Genomic DNA, 17,851 nt, shown 5'->3' with positions numbered 1-17,851 from the left:
AGTTTCTAAAACAAAGAAATTTATTCATTTTTCTACATCTTTGATCTCTGAAACTTTAAATTGATACCAGTTACTCCAAAATTAAGATTAGTTGTATAAAGTGAAAATGTTTGAAGTGAATTATTTAAATTTATCTGATGGTAGAATGTCAGTGGTTTAATATCTTTTATTACACACTTGAATTTATAAACACTTGAATTTGCATACCCATTGCTTAAAGACCTGTGTACCTAGATAGCTACCTTACCTAATGCCAGAAGGTAAAATTCTTGAGGGTTAAAAAAACAAAACAAGATTCAGAGATCCTTAACTGGAAAGATAACCCTTTATCTGTAAGGAGAAAAACCTGTTCCTTTGTGATGTTGACTTTTGGTTTAGGAGAGGTTATGGTTCTGTCCTTAGTCAGCTGTTGAGCTGTGCGTGCCTCTGGATATATTCAAAATGCCCCTCGCTTGGAGGCTGAGGCAAAATCCAAAAGGGTGGGGAGCAAAGCAAAGAGTAGAAATCACCAAGATGGCGGAACCCTACCTGTGATCCCAATATGAAGATTCAGCTTAACAAACTATTTATTGAGCATTTTATGCTTTGTTGGAGGGACCCGGGATAGGGGCAGGATGAAGGTGGAGGAATAGGAGTTCCTCCCCTGCAGCCTACTGTATGATTCAGACAATAAAGAGCTTCGCATTTTATCAAATAGGGTCTGTTTTTTGTTCATAATTAAAACAGATAAAGTACAATTTAACATTCTTCCTAAAAAGACATACTAAACTAAAAAAAAAAAGCTTTAGAACAGTGTGGAGGCAAAATATGAAGTATTTGTATTGCCTACCAAAAGCCTAACAAAAGGATTAAGTGCTGGGTGGACTGCCAAAGATGGTATTGGTCCCTGCCTCAAGAGAGATTACAATCTAGTGTCCTAGAACACTTGAACTAATTAGAGAACAATTGAGGACAAATTATCTGGTATTAGGCTCTTGGACAAAGAAGTTTCAGATATCTGGCTCTGAGACTTGAAGCTGTGTAACTTCAGCCAAAAGGTGTCTCCCGCTTCCTAACCAGCTTCAGGTGAGGGAATCCTGGTTAATTTTTTGTTTTCTTGGGGAAAGTAAACTGAGCCAAGATTTCTCTGGGATCTTAAAACTCCTCAGAATTTATATGTATATATATTACAGATGTAGGAATATGTTAGAAGATGACCCTTGCATATTTTCTAAGGAGTGGACATTTGAAGTGAATAAAATAAAATCTTCCACAAATTTGGTGATAGGAAAATGGCATTTTCTTGGCACAAATGCACCTGCTGTCAACAGTTGACTCAATGTATACTTTTAATCTTTGGCCTCTGTTTGCAAGCAGCATTCATTTTAGTATGACAGTTTGCTCTGGTTTCTGGACCAGGGTTCTTATGGCAATAGGAGCTGTGGTGCCACTTGTCTGGGACCTCCGGGGTGGTGACTGTCGAGTGGGAGGAAGATACTGAGGAACGGGGCGGTTGGAGAGCTCAGGGTGACCTGTGAGGGGGAATTAGGAGCTAAGAGCTTGGAATAAAGGGGGTGTGTAAATCTGGGAAGCGGGATGTTGGAGTTGCCTGGCTAGGTTTTAGCTTTGATTTAGCCCTTTTAATGGAGATGTTATATTTCCCATACTTACCATTAATTTTTTGTTTGTACTATTGAATTGGTATGCTTTTTATGTTTTAAAAATATATAGGTGACATTTAAAACCGCAAATTTTAATGTTCAGTGCACTCAAGTCTTAAAGATAGTAACAAAAAAAAGCAGGGAGCCAATCCCCAGAACAGACAGACTTCAAATATTGAACCACATTATTCTCAGTATCCTGGGTTCTTTTTGGAGTTAGGGCAGAAAGATAGAGAATGACAGAGAAGAGGAAGTTGGCTAGTATAGAGCGAATAGAGGAGAGATGGAGATAGTTAAGTGGTGTTCTTCCACACTTTAATTTGTTGTAAGGCAAGCCAGACTTTTTTCCTCTTTCCTGGCTGATTGTGAGGAGTTTTGGGTTTTGCAGTTTGTTTTATTACTACCACCCTACCCAACTCTGGTTCCATAAAGGTTTGTGTTTTGTTTTGTTTTTTTATTTTTTGTTTTTGTTTATTTTATTTTATTTTTAAATGGACCAAAGTAGGGAAGTCCTCTTGCCTTTTTGGAGATCCTTCATTCTCAAGCCATGTAAGGGTGAATTCCTTACATTATTCTGTCTTTTCACTTTACAAGAAATAGTAGTTTTGTATATTTAAAAGTGGTTCTCTTAAAAAATAATATTCTTTTCTAGGATAAGTCATTCTCACAGTTAAAACTTAGTCTTTCCTAAAGGGAGAGAGAGAATATCAAAAGGTCAATATTCTGATTAAATAGAGACCTGAACCACACAAATCTGTACTGGGTTTTCTCTGGGAGTGTCAGTTTTAGTTAGGTGTCAGTTGAAAGATGGGCTGCAGTGTGAAGTGACCTCTCTGAGACATGAGCAGAGTGCAATGGTCTCTTGGGGATACCTTCTAGCTTTAGATTTATCATGCCAGAGATTGACCTGTTTAATTGAAGGTTGAGATTTGTCTCTTTAGCTTCATGATAACAAATGATAAGTGAGAGAGAGAAACCATGGCATCTTTGTGTGAGTGTGCTTGAGCATAAACCTCAGGACTTGGTCCTAGATTTGGGTTTAAATGCAGGACTTGATTTCTGTTGAAAAGGAGAAGTGGAATAAGCAGAAATAGGTATACCCAATTGTATACTGGATTTTAGGATATTGGAATTTCAAAGCTAAACATCTAGCTCTTTCATTTTGTAGTCACTTCATTTGCTAAGAAACTGTCCTTAGTAGAAGACCCAGATCTAGAACTCTGCCAGTTGTTTTCTTGATCCCAGCCTTTGTCATTGATCCTTCCTTTATTTTTTTCACTCTCCTGTTATCCTCTCAGCAAATTTGTATTGAACCCTACTTTGTGCCAGGCACTGTGCTAGCTCTAGGATATTGCTTTGATCAAGCTATACCAGGTCCTTGCCTTTTAGTTCTAGTGGGAGGGGTGAGGGAGCATGGACAATTGATACATAAATAAAAATTACAGACGTTAATAAAAGCGTTGCAGGAAGTAAGGAGGGTGATGAGTATAAGAAAAACCAGAGGAAGCCACTTTTGAAAGAGTGGTCAGGAAAGGCCCTTCTGAGAAGGTGACTTACACAGAAACATGAAGGATGAACATGAGTCAGCCATGCAGAGCACTTCAGGCAGAGGAAATTGGAAGTGCAAAAGGCCTTGCCATGAACTAAATGAGGGCAATATAGCTGGAGCACCGAGAGGAGGGAGAGGGTGTGAGATGGGATGTATCTCCTTTTCCTTTTAGAGAAAGAACCTTCTGCCTTCTGTATGGAGAATGGACTAGAGGGAAGTGGACCTGGCCCAATGGATAGGGCATCTGTCTACCACACGGGAGGTACACGGTTCAAACCCTGGGCCTCCTTGACCCGTGTGGAGCTGGCCCATACATGGTGTTGATGCACGCAAGGAGTGCCCTGCCACACAGGGGTGTCCCCTGCATAGGGGAGCCCCACGTGCAAGGAGTGCACCCCATAAGGAGAGCTGCCCAGCGCGAAAATAAGTGCAGCCTGCCCAAGAATGACCCCGCACACATGGAGAGCTGACCCAACAAGATGATGCAACAACAACAAAAAAGAAACACAGATTCCTGGTGCTGCTGATAAGGATAGAAGTGGTCACAGAAGAACACACAGAGAATGGACACAGAGAGCAGAAAATTGCAAGGGGAAGGGGAGAGAAATTAAAAACAAAATATTAAAAAAAAAGAAAAAGAATGGACTAGAGAGGCAAGGGTGGAAGCAGGGACACCAGTTAGGTGTGGTGATAGCTTAGAGTAGGATAGTAGGTAGTGCATGTGGTGAGAAGTGCACAAATTCCAAATATATTTTGGCTGGGAACCGATGGGGCTTTGTGATTGATTGGAGTTGGAATTGGCCTGAGGTGATGGAACATGAGGCATCGTGGAATGGACCTAGATTTTTCACTTGAAAAGTAAGGGTGGTTGGATGATACTAGTTACTGACATGGAGATGACCAGGTTTGGAGGGAAAACCAAGAGCCCTGGATAGATCGTACATTAAGTTTGGGATGCTATTATATATCCATGTAGAAATGACAAGTAGGCACTAATAAACAGCAGTCCAGCTCAGGCTAATGTCAAGGCTTGAACTTATAAATTTGAGATTTGTCTACACAGAGTAGGTATTTAAAACCTTGAAACTGGGCAGGTTCTTCCTGATTAACCACTGCCTGAAAAGGGATGGGATATGGAAAGAACTGAGTGCCTGCCAGATAGATCTTCAGAAGAAAAACCTGCAGATCATTTTGGAAATGTGAGAATCTGCTTGTAGATTAGTAGAAATTATGCGTTTGTGATTTTTTTCAATTAGGGTATAAAGTTAAATGTGTAAAAGATACAATTATCTTATCCTAGTATTTATCTTAATTTATATCCCAGTTAACTGCTTGGAATCCAGGAGAATGTACCATCAATTTAATTTACTGCTACTTCTAGCCCCTTAAATGATCTCACTCCATTCAATAAATAGATAAATTTAGCACTGAGACCTAGTTGACTGTTTTCCACAGTGCAGTTGCTCTTTTCGTTGTGACTTCTCATGGCATCATTTAGAAACATTTTCTTTTACCAGGTATTTTCATCTAATATCTATGACCCAGGTATCACCTGCAGCTGTGGATTCATTGTTGGACCACTTTGACTAATGGCAACTCTAATAAAGTTGAGCCTTCCATTTTCAGTAAACTCTCAGCCTAAAAAGCGGCATGAATTAATCGATTGTGGAAAACTACATGGTGGTGAATCACTTTGCATTCTTTCCTACTTCCATATTTAGCTCTTTTATTGTTATCTTAAACCTGAAAAAAAGGGGACTCCTTATTAGGAAATTATCTAAACCAGATGTTCTTAATGTTTTTTGTTCCACGGACCCCTTTGCCAGTCAGGTGAAAACCAGGACCCCTTTGCCAGTCAGGTGAAAACCACACTATATTGTGTATTGTTTAACAAAGATGTTAAACCCACACCAACACATTCCCATAAGAATTTTTTTTTTTTTGAATTTTAATTCAAGCTCCCGGACCCCTTGTTAAGAACCCCTGATCTAAACTGTCAGGCGGTACCAATGATGGTAGATATTCTGCTGATGCACTGCTTTAAGTATGGTGAGGAAGGTCAGTCCCCCACACGTTATCAGTTCAATAACTATTAACAAAAATATCTTGAACACCTACTGTTTGCTAGGCCCAATGTTAGGGGATGTGGTTACAGTAATGGGTGAAACCACAAAACCGAAGGTTCTAGTACTTTTGGACCAACAGCCCAGTTAGAAACAGATAAAACTACACAGGTAAGTGTTTAAGAACTTTGATGAGTGCTATAAAGAAAAAACAAATTATTACAAGTCAGTAAGGGGGGATCATGACTGAGAACTAAGGTGCTAAGAGAAGGATTCTCTGAGGAGGTTATTATTTGAGTGAGGTGAAGGATGAGTAGGGGTTACTAAAGGAAAGGGACCTAGGGGTAGGTTGGGGCTGGAATTTTAGCATCATCAATATTCCAGGCAGAGGGAACAGTTTTTGGCAGGGCTTATCCCATGTGACATAAAGAGACCATTACATGTCTTCTTGCATTAGAAGCACAGTACTGTAGATAAAGGGGGATTTTTTTTTTCATTCATTCCGAAACTTGGTGGCACATCAAAATCATCTAGGAAGCTTGTTAAAAATAGGCATTTCCAGATCCACCCTAATAAGGTACATATATTTACATGTATTCAGTAAGTATACATGTGGGCTGAGGAATCTGTATGTGTGATATTATTGATGAAGCTTGTTCTGTAGCCTAGAAATGAAAATTGTTCTGGAAGAACTAACAGGCCACGGGATGTAGAGAGGGACACTCTTCACAATGGGTCTCCCATCTGGTTCTAAGGCAAAGATATCACGCCAAGTTGGTTAGGTTTTCCGTAGTCCTGAGTAAGACATGGGCACAGCCACAGGAAAGAAACATGGTAGTGTAATCAAGGCTCTCCTCTACAGCTCCCATTTTCCTTCGCTCTGGCCTCTCCTCCCATTTTTGGAGAAGGTAGAAGATTCTGCTAGCAGTTGCTTTTCAGTTTCATTTCTATAAATGTTTTTATTACTGATAACTCTGTTGTAGTAAATTTAGCTTAGATTCCATGAACTAGAATTCGATTGCCTTGGGCCTATATGAATTAAATGTTTTCTGTTAGGTTATCAATAGCAAAGCAACAAGATTATTTGTATAGAATTCCCAGATGATGTTGAGGGTCTGGAGCAGAAGACTTCCAAAGTACGTGTAGGAAATAATAAATAGTAAAGTAATCTGTTTAGAGGCTGGCTAAATTTTAGACCTGAAAATATCTAAATATGGAAGTTAGAAAATAACAGAAATGACTGACAGGCATATTAGGGAAGAAGCTGCAAATGGGCAGCCTGAGGGTTAGATTGTGTAAAGATTAATTTGTTTTGCCTTGTGTAATATGTTTTCTTTTTCCTTTGGTCAAATATTTTAAAACTAGAGATTTCAGGTGAAAATTTAGATTTTCAGTTTCTCCCAGAAACTGTTGGCTAGGGCTAAATAGAGGCTGCCACCTTTAATTTCCTGTAAACTCTGAAGGAACATTTAAATAACGTAGGTAAAATATTTTTTTAAAAGCTCTAAATTTGCTAGACATGAATTAGTGCAAAGAGTAAAACTGCGTATTTTACTTCCCAAGAGGAAGTTATAAAAAGTGAAACTTGAAGCTTTTTTGGGTGATATTAACTGGAATTGTTTGTGCATTTTACTGTTCTAGTCCTTCTCAAAATGCCAGAAGTACATTTAGTACCAGGATAAGAAATTCCTGTTCCCTGTTGTTGTTTTCATGTTTGAGATGTTTGTGGATGGTTATTAGACTCCCCCTGGGTCTTGAGAGTTGTCCCTTTGCCAAGATACAGACATTCAACAATTAGGATTCTTCCTACACTTTGTGCTCTCCCAGGCTCTCACATAGCCACCCAAGTCATTTTAGCTCTTCTCTAAATTAATTGTGTTTTATTTTTAGCCAACTGATAATCTTTAGGGACAGAAAACCATATATTCCAGGGGGAGTGCTGTTGATGACTGAGTTAGTGGTTTTGAATTTGACTGTTTTGGGTAGGGGTCACCAATACTCATGAGATAGTTAAGCAGAATTCCTCCTAAGAGAAGATTCTGGTTTGTGTTATCATATATTTAATTTTTGGCCATGTATTTCTCCTTTCCAGTTGCCGAAGAGCTATGTGAAAATCATTATTTCCCAAGGTTACTTTGTTGCATATTCACATTTTCCAAGAACTTTATAAGCAGCTATTTTTACATTGATTTTTGTCCTTTGCTTTAATTGCTGAAATCACTAGATTTTCAAATTTTTTCCCCCACAGAGGCTCAGGCTCCACACACACCATAAGTTCTTCCTTGAACGTCATTTTATTCCTTATTTAATGTTGACCTACTTTCTCACTACATTTCCGTGCCCCTGCCCCCAGTCCCCCCAACCCCATGGTCATTTGTTAGGCCCATTTTAATCTCCCTTAATCCTTTTGGTTGAAGGGTTTTGAGGTTTCATGTTTTAATCTTGGGGCCTCAGTATTTGAGTAATTGGAGGTCTTATTTCTAGCTCTATCCCTTAGATAAATCATCTTAACTTAGGTTTTCCAATTTACAGATAATAGAACTCTGAGAATTTATATAGGCCAAGAATTTGGAGCTTAGCACTGACCTGAATGAATGAAGAAAAGAAAGCATTTTATGCTATTCAGATTTCTTGGAGTCATTCTTGCACACTGAAACTATGGATTCTCCTTTTCCGTAAACCTCAATTTTTAAATGCTCTACCATAGCCAAATCAATTATTTGCCATTACATTTTAGCAGAATTTTTTTAAAGAGTTTTATGCTGTAATTAGGGTTTCTTATGTTGCTTCAAATATTGTTTTCATGCTTGAAAACAAATAATCTGGACATTCTTACAAAATGTTAAAAATCTTTTCTGTCAGAAACAATTTGGTCATAGGATTCATATTTTTACGTCCTAGGTTTCTTTGCAGTTAACAGATATTTGAACTAGATCTAAAGGGAGCTAATGAGAGAGAAAAACACAGTAAATTCATTGTGATGTAGCATAAAAAATACAAAGTATAATCAGTATGGAAAAGGTACTGTGGAACTCTTAATAGCCATATAATACATTGTTCCCTTGTTTACTTTATAGTGAAACTGTTAGAAACTCTTTGTGTATACTAACTCATTTAGTTCTCCCAAGGACCCCATGCCAGAGATACTATTATTATCTGTTTTGCTGCGAGTGGTGGATCTGGAATTCAAACCCAAGTAGTAGCCTGGCTCCAGAGTCCACATCTACATTATGTTGCCTTTGAAAAGAGGAAGGTGTACACTTTTTTGGAGCTGACTTTTGAAGCACTTTGGGTTTTGGTGAAAGTGTATTCCAAACAAAAGGATTAAGGAGAGAAAGAGGCAAGACTGGTGAGATGTCTAGTACTATGATTCAAGGAGCCTGGGTGTAGGCAGGGGAGAACACTGGGAGATGAGACTGCCCAGTGAGAATGGGACCAGATTTTGAAGGTCTTTCATTGATTATTGAATAATTTAAGAATCAATAAAAAGGAAAAATTACTTTGGGCTTCATGGCAGACAGTAAAGCATGGGGTTCAATTCTGTGAGACCTTGGACAAGAAACTTAACCTTGCTGTGTTGTCAGTTTATTCATTTGTAAAGTAGGGCTAATAGATTAAGGAAAACCATATGAAGTGCTTAGAATAGTGCCTGGTACATAAGAGCTCAGTGGTTGGTGCAATGTTGGCCTCCGCTGCGGCACTGCAGGCGGGTCACTGCAGGCGAGTCACTGCCGGGGATCGGGCCTACGCCACGGCCTGACCGGGGCGGCAGCGGGCGGCTCAAGGCTTGGTGGGGACGCGCGGTTCGATGGAGGAAAAACCACGGAGACGAGGTCTATGCGCAGGTCTGATTTTATTCGGGAAGTACATGGGGTTTTATAGTGTCATGGAGGCGGGGAGGTTGTGGGAGGGGCATGTCCGCGGGGCAGCTGAGGATTGGCTGCAGAGGCAAGGGCGGACCTGCGGTTTATGACGTAAGCCATTGATGGCAGAGGGGGTTGTTTCCGAGGTTGTGCCGGGGCGGATAGGGGATGAGGGCGGTTGGAATGAGGCGGGGAGAACAGCGATCGGCTGGGAGGGGGAAGATAACAGTGGCTGGGAGGAGGGGCAGAGGGAGGCAGCAGCACAAACTGCTGCTGAGAAGGGCCATAATACAGGGAGGTTACGAGGAACAGGCGGGCAAAGTATAAGGAAGCGAAAGGCAGGGTGGGAGCAGGGGACAATTGCTCCCTCTTTCAAAAATAAGAACGCACAGGTTTTGTGGGATTGACATTTTGTAGGGAGGAAAGATGAGGGGGGTGAGAGGAGGGGAAATAGGAGAGAAAGGAACGAGGAGGGGCTACCGGCAGGGGGCGTGGGGGCACGAGGGGGGCGTGAGCAGAGGGGAGGGCGGCTGAAATGCCCGATTTCCCATGCGGAGGGCAGAGAACCCGTACCCGCAGCTCGAGGCGACCACGATGGGCCCTATCGATGGCTGCCTCCTGCCACCTCCGTGAGCCACACCTGGGCGTGCCGGGCCTCCTCAGGAAGGGGATGGCTTTGGGAGAGGACTAGGACAGCTGTGCGAGGGGAATAGGGATGGAGACATTTGGCAACGACGAGGAGACAGGAAGGGCGAGGGGGTCGCAGCTTTCTGGGAGGAAGTCGCAGTTGGGGGAGTACATGGTGGGGAAGGTGGGGGAGTGAGGGGAGAGAAAGAGGAAACCAGGCGGTTGAAGAAGGGCGGCCCAAAGGGGCGTGGCCTGGGCTGAGGAGGCTAAGGAGAGCATAATGATGAGAAGGTGTAGGAGGGGGGGGGTGGTAGGAGGGCGCGGGGCAGGGGAGGCGCGAGCACGACGGAGAAGCTGGAGAATTTGCTGCTCGATGGAGGCATCTTCGAGGGAGAGACGGCTCAAGCGGCGGACAAGAAGACGACGTCGACGTCGCTCGCGGCGGGAGAGAGCTGGCGTGGTCCCTGCGGGTGACGGTGCAGGAGGGGCAGACTCAGGCGGGCTCGACTGGGCGACTGGAGGCGTCATCTGCAATGACAAGAGGAGAAAAACCTCACGGGGGGGGGTGAGGTGCTGAGAGGGGCCATCATTATGGCAGGGGGGAATCATCAGGGGGAAGGGGGTCGGGAGGTGGAAGGTCGGCAGGGCCGTGTGGAGTGAAGGGCTTAACAAGACGAGCAGGGATCCAGACAGGCTGGGGTGCAGATTCCGGGAAGACGCAGGCAAATCCTCGCCCTTGGGTGAGAAGGGGCGCTGGTCCGGTCCACTTGCTAGTGAGCGGGTCGCGCCAGAGGACGAGAGGGGCCGGAGTGGGCTGGTAAGAGGGCCCCCAGTGCTTGTGGACGGGCGAAAGCCCCTCAGAGTCAAAGGTCATCAGGTTGTGCTGGATGAGCACTTGCGTGACTGTTTCACGTGGGGTGAGGTGGGGTTGAGTCTCTCTAGTCTTCTGGACGAGGATCTTGAGGGTTTGGTGAATTCTTTCAACAAGTCCTTGGCCTTGCGGGTTGTATGCGATGCCGAAGTGGTGGGTGATGTAGAGCTTCACAAACTCGGCAAAGGCGGCGCTGCGGTAGGCGGGGCCATTATCTGTCTTTATGTCCCAAGGGACTCCCATGAAGAGGATGGCTTCCCGGAGCGCTTGAGTGGCATACTTGGCAGACTCTCCCGGGAGGGCGACGGCGTAGCAGAGGTGCGAAAACGTATCGATGGCAACATGAAGGAACTTCCATCGGCCAAAGGAAGCGACATGTGTGACATCTAATTGCCATCTAGAGTTGGGCCGCAATCCGCGTGGGTTGACACCCTGGGGCTGGAGTGGCCCCAGGGGCAGCAAAGGTGTGCAGGAGCGGCACGCACGCACCAGATGTTTGCATGTCTCGATGGGAAGTTCTGGGAGGAGTCGATGGAGGGCGGGCGCACCAAGATGGAAGCGCGCATGCAAGGTCTTTGCCTGGTTGATAATGTCTCCTACGGCAGCTGCGGGGCTGAGGGCATTGATGGAAGCACCTTGGGCGGCCTGGTCAGCGAGATGGTTGCCGTGAGCCAAGGGGCCTGGGAGGCCTGAGTGGCTCCTAACATGGGCAATGAACCAGGGTTGTCGCCGTCTCTCTAAGAGGAGTTGAAGGTCAGCTAAGGCCAGGTTGATGTCCCGGTTGCCGATGCTAGCAGGCGGCAGGAAGGCCGCAAAGGCAAGGATACGAGAGACCTGCAGGCAGTAGAGACTGTCCGTGAAGATATTTACTGGCTGGTCCTGGAGGTATTGGAGAGCCAGAGTGACGGCTTTCAATTCGGCCACTTGGACAGAGCTGCTATGTCGGCGGGTGTGGCAGAGGGGTTGTGTGGAGTTTGGCTTGTAGAAGACTATAGCAAGGCAGTGCTTGGAGGCGTCAGTGAAGGCAATGGCGGCGTTGGGGAGTGGCTTGGAGGACGGGAACGGGAAATGGTCAGGAGCTGCGACGGGGAGCGTGCTGAGGCCTTGTATGAGGCGGTGCTGGGGGAAGTGATTATCGAATGGGCCGGAGAATAGGAGGAACAGTGCCTGCATATCTATGGAGTCCTTTAGCAAGTGAGTGACCTGCTGAGTTGTAAGGGGCCAAATGATGACATCTGGATGACGCCCGTAATGGTGGGTGGAGCGCTCAACAAGGGCGATGGCGAGCTGCGCGAACAGGACGGATTGGGGGGTGATTTTGCGAAGCTTGCTTTTGGCTAAATGGACCCACAGGAGTGGACCGTCCTGCCAGATGAGGCCAGTGGGGGTCCCACGGGTGGGAAGGACAAGTCCTGCAAATGGCTTGTCTGGGTCTATTCGCTGGAGCAAGTAGTCCATTAGGGCAGAGTTGACACAGCTCAGGGCGCACTCTGCTTCATACGACAGGGTGACCCTCTTTGTGGGTGCCTGTGATGGTGGGCCAGTGGTCTGAAGGAGCTGGAACAGAGGCTGCAGCTGATGTGTGGTGACTGGCAGCGACGGGCGCAGCCAGTTGAGCTGGCCACAAAGCTGTTGGAGATCATGGAGCGTCATGGTTTTGGGGACGTTTATAAGCGGCGCCATGGGCGTGACCGTTTCCGAGATTTCAAAGCCCAAGAATTGAAACGGTGGGTGGAAAACGGCTTTCTCTATGTTGATCTGAAGACCGATATCTTTCAGATTGGAGAGAAGACTGGCAACTATAGCTTGCAGTTTTGGCTCGCTCGGATGGGCTACAAGGATGTCATCCATGTAATGCACGATAGTGGCCTCGGAGGTTAAGGGCTCAATAGCAGTAGCCACAAACAGCTGGCAGATGGCAGGGCTGTTCTTCATGCCTTGGGGGAGGACTTTCCACTGATACCGTTTGTCAGGCCGGTGGTGGTTGGGCTGGGGAACAGTAAAGGCGAACCGTGGGCGGTCATCCGGATGCAGGGGGATAGAGAAGAAGCAGTCCTTGATGTCGAGGACTGCCACATACCAATCTCGCGGGAAGGCTGACGGGTGAGGCATGCCGGGCTGAGGAGAGCCCATGGGTTTGATGTGCTTGTTAACCTCTCGCAGGTCGTGGAGGAGGCGTGGCTTGCCAGATTTTTTGATGATGAAAAAAATGGGAGTATTGTATGGACTGGTGGAGGGCTCAACATGGCCAGCATGGAGCTGCTCTTCCACGAGGTCCTGAAGAATAGCTAGTTTCGGGGCAGTCATAGGCCATTGCTCCACCCAAATGGGTTCCTCTGTGTCCCATTGCAGAGGAACGGGTGCTGGAGGTCGAACGCGAGCAACGGCCAAAACTATTGGGGGGACAGCGATGGCTGCGAAGTAAAAAGAACGGCGCCTGACTGGTGAAGAATGGCGCGCCCCCAAAGGACTTGCTTGATATCCCTGAGAACCAGGGGACGGAAGAACCCTGACCGTCCATCGGTGTCATGCCAGGCAAGATCTTCAGCCGCCTGTTGCGAGGAGGACTGGCCTGTGGCGCCTACGATGACGGGTCCGGCTGTGAGTGGGAAGTCACGAGCTTGGGAGAGTGGGATGCAGGAGATTTCGGCGCCGGTGTCAAGAAGGCCGTCCATCCACTTTCCATTGACCTTGATGGTGAGGCGCGGCTGCGAAGCGGGCGACATGGGAATGGACCAGTGGATGCCTACGGGCGGGGTTGGCGCGGGGCGACTGGAGCCTCTTGGTGGCGGGGCTGAGGCTTGCCCCGCTGCCCGTTTAAAGGCTGTCTCAGAACACGGCAATCGCGAGCCCAATGATACCCTTTTCCACAGCGCGGGCAGGGGGTGGAGGGCGGCCGGGCGGCAGGAACAGGGCGCGGTGGTGGCACCATAGGCTGGACTACGGGTTGCGGCGGAGCCGGAAGGTTGGGGCACTCCCGAGCGAAGTGGCCCAATTCGCCGCAGCGGAAGCAGGTGTTGGTTGTTTGGACTGCCGCGACAATAGCCGCTGCAAGCGCAGATGCTTGCCCAGAAACTCCGGAGCATGCGAGGACCCAGTCTTGGAGCGGCTTGTCACGAAGGGGACGAATGATGGCTTTGCAAGCTGGGTTAGCCCCCTCCTGCAGGATGTCCTTAACGAAGGACTCGCGGGCTGCATTGCCGACGACTCGCCTCTCTGCAGCGGCCTGCACACGAGCTACGAACTCATTAAACGGCTCCTCGGGTTTTTGGAAAAGCTTCACGAGGGGCTCTGGGGCGGCCGCGGCGCACGAACGGAAGGCTCGAAAAACACAGTCACGGAGCTGGATGAAAAACCCAGGCGGGGTGGCAGTGTAGGCGCTGGGATCGCCGTAAGGGCCGAACCCGAGAAATGCGTTTGCAGGGTAATGCACACCCTGACGAGCATTGTCGGCAATCTGATTGTCGATCAGGACACCGAGATGGGCTCGCCAGTCACTGAATTGCCCGGGGGAGAGAACCGCTCGGGCTAGAGAGATCCAGTCGTAAGGGATGCAGCGAGGGATGGTCATACGCTCGAGAAGGTCTTGGGCATGAGGGCTGGCAAGGCCATCCTCTTTTATCGCGTTGCGGAGCATTTGGATGTCTTTGGGGGAAAAGGGGACCCACGCTTGTGGGCTCTGCAGAGTGCGAGCGGGATTGAGGGGGAACATCTGAGCCAGAGGCGGAGTGGGGGAGGTGAGAAAGGCGGTGTCGTACGCTGGTGGAGGAGGATTCCCGATGCTCCCGCTATTGCTGGGGCAGGCGGGAGGTGAAGCGGGCCATGGAGGTGAGGCATCGGCGGTGCCACCGGGCGCCGGCCAGGAGGGCGTGGCGGCAACGGTGTTTCTGATTGGCCAAGATGGCGGCACGGTGACGTCACGCCTGACATCACTTCTGGCCTCGGGCCAAGATGGAGGAGTGGCCACGTCACTTCCAGGTACAGGCCAAGATGGCACCGGAGGCTCTGCCGGTTTAGCCGAAAATGGCGATCGGCAGGCATCCGGGACGGGACCGGATGGCGACGAGACAGGAAGAGGTGGGTAAAGGCGGGAAGAGGGCGCCGAGGAAGAAGAAGGAGGAGGTGCGCCATGTTGGCATTGTTTGCAGGACGCAGTGGGGGGGGGAGAAGGCGGGGGGTCGCCATGTTAGTTGGGGTCCGGATCGGAGGCTGTGGGGGGATCCAGTTCGAGCGCGGCCTCTAGCTGGGCGGACAGAGAACGAGCATCGTCGTCTCCATCAGGATCGCAGGTGAGAGGGTGGCTAGGCTCACAGGCGAGAGCGGAGGCAGGGGAGGGCACACCTTGGAGACAGGCGCGGATAGCGACGAGGGTCGGGATAAGGCCGGGGGGAAACTGCTTGCGATCGTGCTTCATAGCGGACGTCACCCGCTGAATTAAACGTTCGTAGGTCTCTGGGCTCCAGAGAGCACAGGTGACGAGCCAAGGGTTAAAGGGTAGGAGAAGGTCCCAATACCGCTGTAGCTGACGGAGAGAGACCTTCACGTGGTGAGTCTCTAAGAGGGCAGCGAGCAGGCGGACTTGAGGAACCTGACGGGATGAGAGGGAGGCCCCCATCGCGGCAGAGGGCCTGGGAGGGGGGTGAAGGGAGCAACGCCGGAGAGTCCCTACCTTGAGCGGCGGCACGGGAGGACGGCGATGGGTCCCGTGCGAGGGGTCAGCAGCGGGCTGGCCAGACGAGGGGCCGTAGCTGGGGTCCCTGTTTGGGCGCCACCTGTTGGCCTCCGCTGCGGCACTGCAGGCGAGTCGCTGCCGGGGATCGGGCCTACGCCACGGCCTGACCGGGGCGGCAGCGGGCGGCTCAAGGCTTGGTGGGGACGCGCGGTTCGATGGAGGAAAAACCACGGAGACGAGTTCTATGCGCAGGTCTGATTTTATTCGGGAAGTACATGGGTTTTATAGTGTCATGGAGGCGGGGAGGTTGTGGGAGGGGCATGTCCGCGGGGCAGCTGAGGATTGGCTGCAGAGGCAAGGGCGGACCTGCGGTTTATGACGTAAGCCATTGATGGCAGAGGGGGTTGTTTCCGAGGTTGTGCCGGGGCGGATACGGGATGAGGGCGGTTGGAATGAGGTGGGGAGAACAGCGATCGATCGGGATGAGGGCGGTTGGAATGAGGCGTTGGAATGAGGCGGGGAGAACAGCGATCGGCTGGGAGGGGGAAGATAACAGTGGCTGGGAGGAGGGGCAGAGGGAGGCAGCAGCACAAACTGCTGCTGAGAAGGGCCATAATACAGGGAGGTTACGAGGAACAGGCGGGCAAAGTATAAGGAAGCGAAAGGCAGGGTGGGAGCAGGGGACAGTGCAAGTAGAAGTGATTGGAATTGAAATCGAAACTGGGCTTTCAGAAAAAGGTAGGATTTGGACAGAGGAATATCTGAATGAGAAATTTGTGATGTTGGGGAGGTAGGAACCCAATGAGCTGTTGCTTAACTTGTTTGTTGGAGTTATGCTTTAGAAATGTTGGTGGGGTCAGATCAAGGGGACAGTAAACGCCGAGTTAAAATGTTCTAGGTAAAAGCCCTAAAATTTTAGAATATAATTTTGAAATTTTTCTTTTTAATAAAATGATTTAAAAGTATTAAAAAGCCCAGGAAAGAAATAATTTGCATACAAAATCTGATACTTTTAAGAACTGGTTTGCCAAGGTGTTAAAACTTGCTACCATGGCCCTCAATGCTTCCCACCTGCCCACCGCTGCCTGATGGAGCTGGGCATGCTGGTTCCTGAACAGCAGCATTCCCATAGTCTAGCAATCTGGCATAAATGTTTCACTTCATGAACCCTTATGCACTCTAAAATATTTCACTACCTCCCTGCTCTGCCTTTTTAAAATTCCCAAAGCACTTGCTTATTTTTCTCTTGATTGTCAACCGTGTGAGTTAGGCAAGGATGTTGGCGCAAATCACCATTTTAGATACCATGGAACTGAGTCTCTTAAGAGGTTTAATGATTTGAGCTAGTAAGTGGCAGAGAAGGGAGCAAGAAACTAGGACCCTTTTCTCTTAGTTCCAGTGCTCTTTCTGCCACAAAACATGTTTCTGTAGAGTAATGATGATTTTTGTAATCCTTTTTTTGTTAAGAGCTCTTTTTCTGCATTACTTTGCCTGGAAGTTGTCACACAAAATAGGATGGCACCGATGATTCAGATGAGAGGATGATTAAAACTCATATATGGTCTTGAAGGCCATCTCATTTGCTTTTTGGCCTTTGAGTTTTCCTTTTATTCCTTAGAGAAGGAGGCCACCAGAAAGGAATTCTCTGTTCTCTCCACCTAGAATGGCTTAACAAACAAAAAGCTTTATCTACACATTTACCTTTTTCTTCTTTCATTTTAGAGAAGGAAGTGTTCTTCCTTTTGCCCTTCTGGTCCTTTTTTCTGCACCCTCCTCTTTTGGTTGCCTTAAACCTTTCCCTCATTACTTGATTCTTCTCAGCCTTTGGTTACATTCAGGCCTTTTCAAGCTTAAAAAACGCATACAAACCCTTCTTTATTTCTATGTCTTAACTCTCTTTTCTTTTTTAAACATGGGAAGCAGGTGCTCAACTACTGGAGCTATGTCTGCTCCCCAGTAGGAGGTTTTTTAATTTCTTTTTAAATTTCTCTCCTGTGCCCTGCCCCCACCCCAGTTGTCTGTTCTCTGTGTCCATTCACTGTGTGTTATGTCTTATTCTTAATTACTAAACATCCTGACCCTACTCTTTCTCCTCCCATACAGACCCACTGCAGTCTGGTTTATGCCTTCCTACTCTACAGCTGGTGGAAGCCACCAGTGGATTCCTAATGGATGAATTCAAGGAATGCTTCTGACACCTTTTCCTACTTGACCTCTCTGTGACGTTTGACATTACTGACCACCACCACCACCCCAAACCCTCTCCTCCTTTGTTGTCTGGCTTTTCTCCTACTTCTTTAGACATGCCTTAATCTCATTTAGATGCTGCCTTTTCCCACCCCTTCCCCAGGGCTCTGCCTTCACCATCTTTTCTCACTGCAGCCTTTCCCTGGTGTTGTCATCAACATTGAAAGTTTCAATTACCCATATATATACTAAGGACCACCAGCTTGACTTTTCGAGTGTAAAACTCCAAAAAAGTTTTCTGAGTTCTAGATCCTTTTCATTCAACTGCCTATTGGATTTTTCTAAATGGGTAAGCTTTTCAGATTCAGCAGGTCTGAAA

The 17,851-nt window shown here is 47.5% G+C and overlaps 1 protein-coding gene across 4 annotated transcripts in view; it reads left to right on the top strand.

The window, feature by feature from the left end:
• The window catches only part of AFF1 (ALF transcription elongation factor 1), a 216,813-nt gene that overhangs the window by 112,921 nt on the left and 86,041 nt on the right, over positions 1–17,851 (top strand). The gene's annotated exons all lie outside the window — the stretch shown is intronic.

The sequence above is a fragment of the Dasypus novemcinctus genome, chromosome 1 (genome assembly GCF_030445035.2).
Source record: "Dasypus novemcinctus isolate mDasNov1 chromosome 1, mDasNov1.1.hap2, whole genome shotgun sequence".
Taxonomy (NCBI): Eukaryota; Metazoa; Chordata; class Mammalia; order Cingulata; family Dasypodidae; genus Dasypus; species Dasypus novemcinctus.
This window is presented reverse-complemented; position numbering and strand designations above follow the sequence as displayed.